This window comes from Amblyomma maculatum, chromosome 3 (assembly GCF_055883805.1).
Source record: "Amblyomma maculatum isolate TAMU_Amacu chromosome 3, ASM5588380v1, whole genome shotgun sequence".
Classification (NCBI taxonomy): domain Eukaryota; kingdom Metazoa; phylum Arthropoda; class Arachnida; order Ixodida; family Ixodidae; genus Amblyomma; species Amblyomma maculatum.
This window is the reverse complement of record NC_139346.1, coordinates 187,472,100-187,486,375: the sequence shown is the minus strand read 5'-3', so window position 1 is coordinate 187,486,375 and position 14,276 is coordinate 187,472,100. Positions and strand designations below refer to the sequence as shown.

Below are 14,276 nucleotides of genomic sequence, written 5' to 3'. Positions count from 1 at the left end.
GAAACCAAGCGACACTGCAGGTGCGTGCAGTTGTATCGCGAACGCGTGAGTATGACATACACCTATATAAGAACGGCCATAGAATAACTCTTGCTATTTGAATCTCCTGCTCACGCATGAAACTGCAGATTTCTGTACCGAGTAGTGGCAAAAAAAAAAAAAAAACAAGAAATTGTGCATGTTCATCTTTGTTCGCTTGGCGTGCCATATCCAATGCCTGTGCAACACAGGTGGTCGAAATTTCCGGAGTCCTCCACTACGGCGTCTCTCATAGCCTGAGTCGCTTTGGGACATTAAACCCCACAAACCAAACCAAACCAAACTTCAATCTATACTGTTTGTAAGGGAGTACCTGTGGTGCGTTGTGCATTTGTGTACTGTTCTATGGCACAGCCGATGTGTCATCAACGAGACGGGTGTCAGCGTTATTTCCCACGTTTACAAACCCACTCTTCCGTCTGCGTCGAGACAACCTTAATTAACGACACATCGGACATATCGACTTGTATGTAGCCGATCGACGCCATGTTCCTCCGACGACGTCTGTAAAGCCGTCGCGAGAGTTAATGATCGCTGGGGTGTTTGCAGCGCGATTGTGCCTCTGCCCTACGATCCGGACGGAAGTGATCGGCGGGGCTGCTGTTGGCTGGCCCGGCCTGTTCGATTGGCGATGGGGGTACGCTTCCGGCGCGGGTCGCTGCGCCACCGGAGCAGCGATATGCCGCTTCCTCGGCGCACGCGTCCGGACTAAACTGCGCCCCGAGGAGGAACGATACGTTGCTGTCTTCTCGACGCGTATCACGCGTGGCAGTGTACGTGCGAACACCCTTCTCCTCGACGAGCTGCGTTATTGTTGGGCGCGTAGAGGTGAGTGAGCGAGCGCTTGAGGCATTTGTAATCCCTGATTCACCGGTCTAGGAACGAGTTGCACCTCTGCCCCGCCAATCATCTGAGACGCTCCTTTTGTGCGCCATCGAGTTGCGAATCGCGCTCTTTACCTATAAGAAGATGACCGCCGGTCCGGGGAGCGGCTTGGCGAAGCGCGTAGATGAGCCTTAATTTTCGCGCATGAAAGTTTGTGTGCTATATCGTGCGCGTCTGACGCGCCAGTGCAATTGAATGTGTTTTATAACATTGAATGCCTGTAGTGTAATGTTTACAGCCAGAGCTATATGGGTTATACCACAAGTCGCCAATGCGCATGCGTAGATGGCCCCATGGCGCCATCTAGAGACTAAGTGTGGGTGTACACCTTTCGAGTCTGTGCGTTCGCACTAGAGGCGTGTCGTACGCGATAGCGCTGTTGGTTATATAATGTTTTGGGGAAAATCCTGCATGCGCTATGGTAAAGGTCTCTTTCGCAAATAAATCTTTCTTCTCGCTCGTTTTTCGTGAATGTCGGTTTTAGATCAATTGAATCGGCTTTTTTTTTTCTTATAATATTCAGCCTTCCTTTTCTGTTTTCTTTCGAATCAGCCGTGTCGCACAAAGTTCAAATCGTTTCATCAAAGAAACATTTTATTTAAGTCGGTGTTATAGCCTTTCAGGCCGGGCCCCGGCCGAAAGGCAAATAGCATGCTTTTTTTTTATTCGAATACTTGCCATGTGGCATAGAATGATGCTGCCTTTTAGCTTAAAGTAAGTCATGGAGTCTATTTTCCTCAAGAAACCGGAGCAAGCCCCGGGTCTTAATATTGTTCATTAGCTTTAAGTATAGTTCTTCCTCCTTTGTAGCCGACAGTCCAACTTTTTGTAGTCGTCTTATTCTTGACGGCTGCATTCCTGGGCATGTCCATACGAGGTGGCGAAGATCCACCTCGGCGGATGACCTTGAACACTTAGGGCATGTGTTATGCATTGCATCTTCTTGAGAACCCGGTAGGACCGTCACCTGCGGAGTAAGGGCCGCCACAGCCCTAATCCTTGTAAGGGACATCTCCTCCATTCTCGTTAGGTTACGAGGGAGGGGGTAAGTGCGTGGGGGAATAAAGGGCATGTGCACTTTTCCTTACAAGAGATGACAAGATTTGGAAAGCGGAGTGATGATCAAATGGGAGGCTTGTATGTGAGGCACTCGTGTTAGGGGCTTGGTGTGTGAGCGTGTCTGTTTTTCTAGGATCAATGTTATTAGCATATTCTTGTATCCAATGTATCTGAACGCGTTTTGGTATTTTCTTTTTTAGAGCATGTATCTCCTGGGCAACGCTTAGGGTTTTTGTAACTTTCTTGGGCTGTTTAATAGTCGCTAGAGAGTTGGTGTAAATCTGAGCTTAGCTTATAGATGGTATAGCATCTATAGCCTCCATCGCATCGCGGATAGCATGCAGCTCCATTACAAGTGAGTCTGGGTGGTCCGTTACGTATACTCCCTATGTATGAATAACTCTGGGTGTGCAGGGCTGGCAGTTGTCGTTCTTCGACCACTTTGAATCACTGATGCGTCTGTATAAGCTATACATATTCCGGAACTTATGTCAACCACTGCTATCCTCCGAGAAGAGTACAGGCACCGATACGTAAACTTCGCAGTTTAAACACACGGGCTGTCTTGAAAGTAAGAAGACTGAGTGTGTAGAGAGCACTCTATTTCACAATATCTTTCAATGCACCTACTAATCATCAAGCCAAGAACCTTGGTCATCAACACAGCGATGCCAACAAATTTCCCGCAATTTATAGGCATCTTGAAATTATTATTATTATTTTTTAAAATTTCGTTGAGCACCTTTGCTACGAAGATTTTGCGCCATAAGACCCCATATAAGCATTGGGCGTCTTAACGGTTTCGCATAATTGCGTTGTACTTTCAATGTATACCTTCCATTGCTTTGCAAAAGAACGTTGGAGCGTGAGAGGACGGGGCTATAAATATATAGGGAAGTGTGGTTACGCCTTGTCCAGTCAAAACCTCCCTGACCATGAACGAAATTGCCACTGAGCATTTACAAATGCGCAGGCTGTCAAAATCTCCTTGACAGCCTGCGCACTTGTAAATGCTCAGTAGCAATTTCGGTCATGGCCTTGCGTTTTCTGAATCTCAGTGTTCACTAAAGCACGCACATAATCCACGTTAGCGTCCATAACAGCCGTCGGCGGGAGCTCAGGCATGCGCTCGTCGTGGACGTCTTCACGGCCATCTAAAAATTTAAGATCACTTCAGAACCTGCACTGGAGAAACGAGAAAGCGTGAGTGCTGTTGCTGCTGCTGTTTCTACACTAGACGCGTCGCGTTTATTTTTTGTAGTGAAAGCTCCACTAGGATAGTCAGCGGCGCTTTTGGGGTAAGTGTCGCTAGCCACTACGATGCGCCGTAAGCCCGTAACCATGACATCTAGTTGATACGAGCCAAAGAAGAAGAAGAAAACAGAGAAGAGGAAGGTTGATTGATTGAATGAATGTCCTTTATTGAATGAATGACCTTTATTGAATGGGAATGCTCATGGCCATGGATGGGGGTAAAGGGGAGTAGGCAGAATCTTCATTGTTTAGGAAATCATATTACTCTAACCAGGCCACAAGGGAGCCATACTTGGCAAATATCATCTGTGTGTTAGCATCAGTTTCCGGGGAAGAATAAAACAAAGCCGGTCAAATGGAGCAGATTCGGAATACGCCAAGAAGAAGACAGAAGAAGAAACCGTCAAATGGAGCAAGAAAATTCGGAAGACGCCAAGAATACGCATCGAATCGCCGACCACACCATAAATAAGGTTTGCAGCTAGTGCATCAGCGACGAGAACGTTCAAGTCGGACTTTGTGAACAACCTGTTTGGTAGCTTTCGCTACGCATATCCAGGCCTAACCGAGTTGAGCTGCCATCCATTTTTGTTTTTCAGTTGATTTTTATCTTGACTTTTTTTTTTTTAATTCTGAAGCTTTTATTACATTTTTATTATCTTTTACTCTCTTTATCTGTTTATATCATTTACTGCCCTCCAGTCTCCTAACGCCATAGGCATGGAGAATTATAGACACTTTCGCTCGAATCCGCTCGAATCCGCTCGAATCCGCGTAGTGTCGGATCCGCGTAGTGTCGGATCCGCGTAGTGTCGGATCCGCGTAGTGGTTTAGTGCGCTCCGCTGGCACACAGAATGATGATGGTTGGATTGCTGCGGCGTGGACACAATTTGCTTCTCCTATGTGTCAGTCCATGAGTGGCACGCTCTGGTGACACGTACTTATCATGACACGCACTGATGGCTCCACTCGTGTGCCGAAAAATACTTTCTCATTAAAAGCGTTGCGCCCTTAAAACTCTCGCGAGCTTCACATTGCATCGTTGCCGTATACGCTGTCCTGATCACGTCCAATTAATGTTTCGGTAAGGGACTTCCTCAGTTTAACACAAAACTTCACCGTGCAGCGAAGTGATGAAACTGGGTTACGCGCTCAAGTTCGTCCGCTGTTTCGCCTGATCAGAGCCAAAGGAGACAGCTGCACTGTGAAAGTGAAAGTTCGGCCACCTTTCCCTATAAATGGTTTCACAATCAAGCGCAACACCCCGACTTATCTCTCTACTTTCCGGATAGACCATGAAGTATCCCCCCCCCCCCCCCCCCCTCGAGCCTATTATGACTTGCGACGTCGCTGAGGGCTTCGGATATCGTAGGTTTGTTTTATTTTTTCAAATTCAGTTAATGCTATTTTCTTCCTTGCGTAGTAAGTGTGCGCTCCAAACTGTTGCGATTCGAAAGTTACGCTCCAGAAAAACATCTCTTCCGTGCAACACTGCGGGACAAGTTAGTATATATATGGCAACTATAAATTATATAGCAGCTATAAATTGAAAGGAAGCTAAGACAGTACGTACACAAATCGGAGGAATGACGGCACATGTTCATGCAAAAAAATTCACATTGTGCCGTCGCAGTCTATATATACGTCTTGAGTGGACCGATGCGGTTTCCACTTTAATTTATTGCTTTTCCTTGAGGCTGATATGAGCTCCGCTTTCAGTGAAAGTAACCTTATTGCTATTATGAAATGTCAATTATGTATCTAGTCCAGCTGCAATTTAGGCTCACCGTCCGTGTATATAACGAATATACGGGACTAGCCAAGTGCGCCTGCACATGCTCTTCTCTCCGTAATTATTATTGTTATGTATTTATATATCTTTTTGCATTCGGGTTTGAATCTACTGCACTTTTTTGTGGAGTGGCAAATAACCACGAAAGACAATTTTCAGCGCAGTTACTCCTTGTGTGGGGCATAACTGGTGTTCACTAAAGTTCCCCTTTTAACACGACAACGTTAAAGAGCTAATTCGGGTCAAAATCCGGCGTTGGTGTGACTGGAAATTCTTGATTGTTTGGGTTGCAGCTTCAGAACCCTTTATTAAAACATTGCATAACTTGTCAGTATGAAGCCGTAGCGTGACTCAACCATTATTATGAAACGTAGCTAAGTAAGAAAACGTTAATTGCGCCTAAATGAAAATTGGGTTGTCAAGCGGTGGAAACAAATTTCTTACCCTTGTATCTCTGATCATACCCGGTACCACTCAGCCGCCGAGACACGCTCAATAATTCGACCGGGTTAAAATGCAGTATGCGATGACAACAAACCTGTCGATATCTATGGGTACGTCAGAGGACCCTAAGCAACCGGGGGAACACTTTAAAACTATCACGCCGTGCTTTTGTACCTGAACTAAGTGTCCCCCAAGTTTTTCTCTCATCCACAGCTCGACCACTGGGCGTGCTGTCATTCCCAACTTAATTCCACACTACGGTACTCAGTAAGAAGGTGGTCATGTAATATTTAATGCCCCCTCCCCCACACTCTAAAACACGCGACGCGCACGCGCACGTACACAAAAACAGAAGTTCCAGTGCAATGGAGACGGAACTAAGAGACCGACAAATACAAACATGGACACTTGTAATTGTCACGTTGCGTCTTTTTGTAGCGTCCCGGTTGCGCTGTCAGCTTTTATATAACTTCGCTGTACCATAATCTGCACCACTTTTGCGTGCCCGCCACTTGTTGCGGTAGGTCGCCGCGGCTTCATTGATGTTGCGTTCAGTCCTGCGAGCTCCTATATAGAGCTTCCGCTACGCCCTCGTTCTGTCACGTTCTTGTGTTCCGCGCCGCCCCTGCCGTGGTATGTGCAATGAGCGCAAGCCTGCTGTTTTGAAGTGCTGTTCTCCGGAAGAAAATGAGTGCGTCTTCCTCCACGACGCACTCAGTGAGACACAAATCATGAAATAGTATTCTGCGATGAGACCACGGGACGCGGAGGAACGCCATACACGCATGCAGATGCGAGCGTGCACGAAATCATTTCATTCTCGCCTCGTGGTTTCGAATTCTTTCTAGAACGGGGAATAAGAAACGAGGATAGACGGAGGAGGTTGGAAGAGAGAATAAGAAGGAAGAAGCAACGGAGCGAAGCCCCGCAGCCGATTTCCCGCTTCCCTTTCTACCCTGTCCCGTGCAATGCTCCGTCCGCTCATCCGTAAACGTGCCGCTTCTTCCGTAAACGCGGCAGCGGGGGCGGAGATCATTAGCGACCGCTAATTGACGGCGAACCTCTTCTTATTCTCCTCTTCTTGCAGAGCAAACTAGCGCGACGGCGCCGCTAACCGCGTCGGCCTCCGCCGAACCCACCTAGCCGAGCAAAGGACATGATTGTCACGGGAAAAACCATCAATTACGCGAACACGCCCGCCGTTCGCGCGCGAAACGTGTGTCTTTGAAATGCGAGCGTTGCGTTGCGGCCAGGTTTATGTGCTGCGCGCCGAAAGAGTTGGTTCGAGTACCTTCCTCTTTCCCCTCGTTCTCTGCCTCTTTTGCATTTTCATCTTGTCTCTTCTTCTCCTGTGAGTTTTCTGATAGAAATTTTAAAGGCTGCGTCGCAGTTAGAAACGGGGAGGTGGGGACTACTCGGGCTATGTAATGTGTAGGAGGGAGTGTGTATATAGCGGTGCGCGGTTCTTGAGGTTTGGGAGCAGATCGCGTGGTTTCACTCCCACGGCTGTTGCGCGAGCTGCGGAATTCGGGGTAAGAGATCTCGCACGCAACTTCAGTGAGCGTGTGGATTTGCGGTTCTGGGGCGACGCCGCGCATTCCAGCGCTCGTTGTTCGAGCATCTCGCGGCCTGCTGCTGCCGCCTCTCGCACGTATAGGAAAGCGCATTAATCATGGCGAACCCTCTCGCGCCGCTCTCAGTTGCGCCTTGGTGGTCTCGACGCTCCCCGAGCGACTCGCGTGCCCGATTTCGTTCTGAGACGAAAACTTTTCCTGCAAACGGTAACCGAGGCGTCCTTTGATACGCGTGGCAACACGAATGAATGATTGTCAGCACGACGTTGAGCATTTTCCGTGGGGCAGTAAATATGTTGCGTGCTTGCGTTTGTATCCTTACCAGAGGGCGCAAACGCAAAGCTGTCTGTACCTAGACTTGTTCTCCATAGGCTGACATTCGTTTTCTATTTACTCTCAACTTCAGTCCTGTTTATAAGCAACAAAAAGAGCGCTGAACACTGAGGTTATTTCTTTTTACCTTGATAAGTTCTTTTTTGTTTGCCTGCCCTCATCGCAGGGGTGCTGACCACTGCACATTGCATGACATAACCTAGCCTAATGGCAACCGGTTGCCACGAGCCAGTCACGAGTGATAACATTAATGATGACGACGCGATGACCGAGCCAAAAAGTGATGACAGCGTATTGTCAGAGTAGTTGTGACGTTTCAGGTTGTCGAGGGCCCGGCCCATGATGAAACGAATGCCAGCATGTTCGTACTAAAGCGTAGCGCCTCTTTCAAACTCACCGTTTCATCGCTCCCGAAGCCACGCTTGTCTGTACTCTTTTTCGGCCTGAAGAGAGCGTCCTTCACGCAGCCCGGATCTTTACTCGCCGGAATGACCGGCGATGCGAGACGCCTGTCAATACGGGGAGGCGGTCCACGCGCTATCACTTTTTACCTTTTCTCCAGCGCGGAAAGTGAATGGTCTCCTCTTTGCCGAACAAGCCCGGTCTCCTGTCGGATTCTTTTCGAGCACTATAGCCTCCAGCGTCAGCACTTCGGAGAGCGTACAGATACTTATACCTGCCTGAGGGATACCAAGTATATTGAACTGCGTCCAGAGAGGACTTTTCTTTCTGCTTCATTATGTACTGAGAAATTTCTTTTCTTTTTTTCTTTTTACTCTCGTTTCTCGTGCTTGCAGTGGTGGTATTAACTGCGCAGCTGATTTTTATGAAGAAATTGGACATGCTTATAAGCCCATTCTCGCGTTGTCTTATTTCCTTAGCGCAGTTGCTCACGGGTGAAAGAAAACAAAAAGTAAATATTGCACCATCGCTAAAAGTCGTTATGATGTGAAGCGTGCATTTGTCAGCGTTGTGTGAGACGCGAAATTTATTTGAGCGTTGTCTGCCGCGGCTCTGCCCAAGGATGCGGGATCGAATCCCGCCGTGGCGGCCGCTTTTCGATGAAGGTGAAAAGAAACGCGCCCGCGTGCTGCTCGATGCCAGTGCTCGTTAAAGAATCTCATGCGGTCGAAATTTCCGGAGCCTTCCACTACAGCGTCTCTCATGGCCTGAGTCGTTTTGGGACGTTAGATGCTATAGAACCAAAACAAACCTTTTTTGAGCGTTCGTGTACGCTGGTGTGTGACGCTGCTTCGAAACTCTCTGTCTTGTTGTAAAATTTGTAGCGAGCGCTAACTAACAACACTTGCGTATACGACCTACCGCTTCCCGCGCAAGGTCGAGATGCGACTGGAATTTAGGTTACTATGAGGACATGTGCGCTGAAACTTTAACGAGCCTGCAGAATTGTCTCCTCATTCGGCGTGCAACGTTCTGTATTAATAACAGTCGCACACATTGGAATGGGATCGCATTTGTTTTTCAGGACGCATCACATGAGCACAGGTGTCCGCGAAAGGTCTGTGCAACGGGTCATAGAATATCTCTACTTGCTCACTGCACGGAAAGTGCGCGTTCGAATTTGGTAGGCACCTTTGTACGGCGATGTTTTCTATGGGGTGCATTTCAGGCGCTCTGCACTGGCCGATATACTCGTGAAAATGGTTAAAAATTGTAAAAAGTGATAGTTAAAAGTCTGCCTGTCCTGCGTCGAGTCCACTCACGCTCTCGATTCTAGTTTAATGCTCTTTCTAACCTCAATAAAACGGTGAAGTGAAGGAAGATCAACAAATTTTCCCCTCCCTACCAGCAAACAGAAAACGAAGGGCTCGTCAAAACCGGAGAAACCGGTCAGCAAGGAAGCAACAGTAGTAGCGGCCGTCCTCTGCTGAGCCTCTGTCGGCCACTCTGGCCGACCACACGCGCCAGCCCACGCCGAACACACACGTTGGAAGCGAGCTCTTGTTCCCGAGCCACGATCGGGCGCGCGCCTTCCTTCCGCCCCCATCCTTTTATTCTTTCCTTCTTCCGTCCCTCAGCGCATCGATTGCTTACTCTTCCGTTCGGGCCTAAGCGGCACCTCGATTTGTTTTCCCCCAGATCTCGGCGCGCCCTCCCACGCTGAGCGGGCGTCGTTGACTTCCTTATTCCCTTCCTTCCTTTCAATCTTTTCCCGCGGAGGCGACCTCTCGCCGATGTCTTCCCTACTTCGACCTGACGGCGGCGCTGCTCCGGCCCCGATTTTTCCCCATTCTCCTGCTCTGTCTGAACGTGTCCACACTTCGCGTTACCTTGCTTCTTCCACTTTCTCATATATACCTGATACCTCCCCACCTCCTTCTCGTATTCCTTGCACCCACACGAATGCCGCGGTCCTTCCCGTGGCTGCAGTGATTCCCACCATCGTCCCGTGCGCCCTCACCTCCTAGGCCGTCGCCCTCGCCACTCGGTGAAGGGCCCTCCTCCCCCACCTTTCTCTTCGGCCGATTGATTCGGAGCACACCTGTTGATCGCCACCGGCGCACGTGCGCTGACTGGCGCTGTATTTTTTTCTCTCTCTTCTCTCTTATTCTTTTTTCTCTCCTCTCCATCGTTCTTCTTGTTCGCCTACCTCTGTCTGGTGCTCCCTCTCTCCGCCGCTCCCTCCATTTTTTTTCCCGTCCGTTCCTTCCTTATTTTCCCCTCATTTTCTTTTCCCTTTCGTTGTTCTCCGGCCGGGCCATCTTTCTACGAACACACTCGGTCCTGTGTGTTTTTCTTCTTACGCTCAGCTCCTCCCGTCGTCTGCTTTACTCTTAACGGCCAGGCAGCTTTGGCGTCCCCCCCCCCCCCCCCCCCCCTTTCGACATCGACGTTTCTCACCTTTCTCGCACGCGTCTCCATTACTCCTCTCGATTCGGACCTTTGACGCGACGCGGCTTTCTCTTCTGCTCCTCCTCCTCCTCCTTTGCACCCCCCTCCTCATCGTTTACGCTTCGTGTTCTGCGCACAAAGTCGGTTACTAGAAGTGAACGATGGCGTTTCCTTTTTTTTCTTTGTTTTCCTCCACGGTAACGCTTTTCGATCTTCGTACATGATAGCTAACCCTTTTGATCTCGAGCTTAGCTAAACGATTCGCGGTTCCGCCAGAACACTTGCAATCTCCGAGACTGTTTCAATTTGGGGCACGATTTTTTCTCGGTCTCTCTCTCTCTCTCTCTTTAATTATCTCATTGTTAGAACGAAGGTTTACTTTTTGTGTGTTATCTCTGTCACTCATTTTCTCCATAATGCACAGTTGGCGAGCACCTGTTGAAAGAACCGACATTCTTGCTTTATTTTCTACTCCTTGTTTTTACACTTCTTAGTCGGCCGTGGCAACAGTCTTCCCAGTTGCTGTGTCTCTTTCTCGAAACTTATTTTTGCGCCGAGAAGGCAGGCGGATCTGTCCTGTCGTTCAGGGTCGGGAATCGCGTAAGTCGATAATACTTAAAAATGGGAGCAGGCGTACTCTTAATGCTCGGGAATTGAGAGTTCCATGGACCTAACGATTCTGCTCTCACAGGCGTCAAACAGGAATAAGCTGAATAAGGTAACCCGCGGTTCGTTCTTAGTGTGTATTCATTCAGTTTTCAAATTCTGGTGCCTTTTTCGAGCGATCGTCATGTGGCGCTCTAGATGAAAAAAAAAAAAAAAACACAAAGAAAACCACTTTTTGCGCCGTTTGGAACAAGTGTTTGTAGAACTAGAGTTAAATAATGTAAATATCCACAGGTATGATCAGTCGGATCCGCATGTATATCCACAGGTATAATCAGTTTTCGTGCCCAAGTGGTGTCACGATCCATTTCTTTGTGCTTTCCTGTTTTTTTTTTATTATATGCTGGCGCGCATATCGTCGTAGTTGTCGTGACCATTTGTCGTCAGGCATTTATACCACCACGGTATAAATGCCTTTTACGTCCACATCCGAATTTTCCTTTTTTAGTGCTAGCTGCATGCGCCCACGTTATTCCGTAGATAATACGTTATGCGTATATATGCCGCAAGGGTATGCATGGAGGCTACTCAAAAGAAGCGATGCTAATCAGCGTTTCACCCGAACAGCCATATTCAGTCTTGCTGTGGTTGGCCTGTCTAAGCCAAGCTTTGTCCGAATACAAATCATCGCTCAAGTCTACCCATAAAGCGAAGTGCGACAAATTTTAGATGCCTCCCACGATTGCAATGGCGAGAACTCTTGGGAACGTCCTAAAGACTAATAACGAGCTCTGGGGCAGTAGAACTTAATACTGGTTTGAAAAATGTGTGCTGGCTGAATTCGCATCGGAATGAAATGAGGAACTAGACGACTACTTTCAGATATGCCAAGCGGAATGGCGCGATCACAATCGTGATGACAGTACATTGCGCTTTCCAAGGTTTAGCGATTGTTGGGTAATTATTTGTTTTAGCTTTTATACCCATATTCTTGGCGCTGTGGCTGTGAGAAATCCCTTATAGGCGGACGTGTCTACACTGACGTGACGACTTCAGTTCTGCATTACACGAACACGGAAAGCTTGCTTCTCTGCACAATTGAAGTCTTGGAGGCAAAGCCAACTTAAGGGAGGTGTGTGACCTAAAAAGCAGCCATGAGCACTGCCAACTCTTTGTGCTATATTACGTATCTGTGAGCAAGCAAACAAAAAAATGAGACAGTAATTATGCTCCGGAGAGCAAATTACTAAGTAAGAAATAATTGCTGAAATTAGTCTAGATCCGTTGGAGAAAAAAAGCAATGATAGGTGCACAATGAGTCGGAAGTGAAATGAAGGCAAAAGTGGGATAATTTAAAGTAATCTCTTCATGCAGATTGTCAGCTTCGTTTCCAGCAAGATTATTTAAAGCTGGATTTCTTTTTTTTTTTTTGTCCGGCGCAACATTTCTCTAGTTTTTGTTTTGTGTTTTACCTTTACCCTCAGAAGGTGGCTACGATGAATAATATGGATTAATTTTAAAGAAAGACAACATTTATTTTCAAAAGAACAGTGATTTTTTAAAGCTTATATTTGCTCCGTGTAGATTATATTTGGTGCCCGCGTTTACAGATGAAGGTGAGAGCGGATGGCGTAAAATCTGGTTCGGCCTGATTTGAGGTTAAGGCGATGTGCAGGGAAGGCGAGTGAGTTTCCCACGGTAGGCGTAACTGCGTTAGGTGATGACAGAATGACTTTTCATCACAAGCACAAAAAGTATGAGAAGGCTTCAACTTCACATGTCACGTTTCGAAGCCTTCCGTTACGCTTGTGCCACATCGCGACAGGGGAGGAGCGACTCAATGAATTTTAACGCGTTTAATTTGAGTTGAAAGCTTCGAACTTTTCAGAGGCTGAGGATAGGAACCTGCTTGCACTGTACCGTCCTGTTAGGTCAACTTTTCACTCTCGTCAGGGGAAGACCTGAATAGCGGGTGGGCCCATAAGGACCAGCTTAACGCGGTGATCTCTGATTTCCCTCGTTCGTCCGTCACTAGAACTCCGGGAGACGAGCAGGAACCCCTAGCGTTCGCTCTTCATTCGGGTCACGATGTCTGCCGCGCCGACTGAGAGATCCCTCCTCTCCATTCTCCCAACTTCCTATCACTCCCGCACGCGCCTGTCCGTCTCGGCGCGAGGTGCGGCGGGCGCTCAGGCGCACCCGGGAGAGGTGGCGGTGGCGATCGGCGCGTCGTGCAATGATATGGCAAGGGTGAAACACTTTTGCGATCGTGCGTCGCATTCGCGATGCGCTCATAACCGCTCCGCTGATGGTTATCACTGGCCCGGTGATCGATAGCGGTTTTCGGGAAGCGGATTCTACCCCTCCTCTTCCCTCCTCCCCCACAAAGCGGCTGTCCTTCTCCATCGGCCGCGCGCGCAGCCGTTGTTTCTGGTCCGGGTCTCCATGGCGATGGCGTCGGCCTCACTGTTTGTCTTGCGACCTGGGCGTCGTTGTTATTCGGCGCCCGTCTCCCCGTCCTCGGGTCGCACGGCGCGAGCAGTTTGGCGTCGCGCCTGGCCGCGGCCGCGGTCGCACTTCGTCGCGTCTGGAGGCGACGGATGCGCGCCGCCGGCACCCCCAACTGCTCCTCTGCTCCCCTGCTTTCCTTTCCTTTTTTTTTTTTCTCTATTCGCGCGCAGCACGAGTTGTCCCCATTTGGCGCCTCCTGGCCACGGCTCGTGTTCCCCACCTACCCTTTCTCGAACGCAGCTTTGCACTTCTGGTGAAGCGACGCAAAGATCGCTTTTGTATGTCCGTAAGTCGAAGATCGTCGCTGCTACACGAGGTTCATACAAATGCGCGCGTTTACACTCCGTTCTGAAAAGTATTGAAACGTAATTGCTACGCGTTGGCTGCGGTGTGCCTAGGCGCGCGAGGAAGCTTTCAGAGGCTGGCGCGGTACAGCACTGTGAAAATTGGGACCGGTGTTCTCGAAGACATCAGTCTCTAGGCTTTTGGCTTGGTTTAACTTCTGACGCACACGTCGACCCGTCGTTTATCTCTTCACCTCATAAGCGTGCCTCCTGGCGCCCATTATTCGAAGGGGCTTTGTTGAACCACGGGTAGATTATGAGCGCGTCCAATTATAGTTTTTCTTAAGTACATCGATCGTTAAACCAACCTACGTGGTCTTAAGTACACAATCAATCAATCAATCAATCAATCAATCAATCAATCAATCAATCAATCAATCAATCAATCAATCAATCAATCAATCAATCAATCAATCAATCTTTATTTCAGTTTGTACATGCAAACTGGGGATGGTGAGAAAAAAGCAGTGAATTATGCACCGCTTGACGGGCCTCACCACCCCTACAAGTCAGCAGTAGGCACAAGGCAAAAACAACCACTGGTAAAAAAAAAAATGAATACAAGTGCATCTACAGAACAA

General features: G+C 48.4%; 1 protein-coding gene across 5 annotated transcripts in view; it reads left to right on the top strand.

Annotated features, from left to right (window-relative positions):
- Positions 1 to 14,276, top strand: part of LOC146197185 (homeobox protein cut-like) — a 725,401-nt gene that overhangs the window by 45,596 nt on the left and 665,529 nt on the right. Inside the window, exon 1 of one of the 5 annotated variants that reach the window (XM_084598969.1) lies at positions 762 to 867. The exons of the other annotated variants lie outside the window; for them this stretch is intronic. The gene's annotated coding sequence lies outside the window, so the exon portion shown is untranslated. Of the gene's footprint in view, positions 1 to 761; positions 868 to 14,276 lie in introns of those variants that run through there. 5 annotated transcript variants of the gene reach the window in all.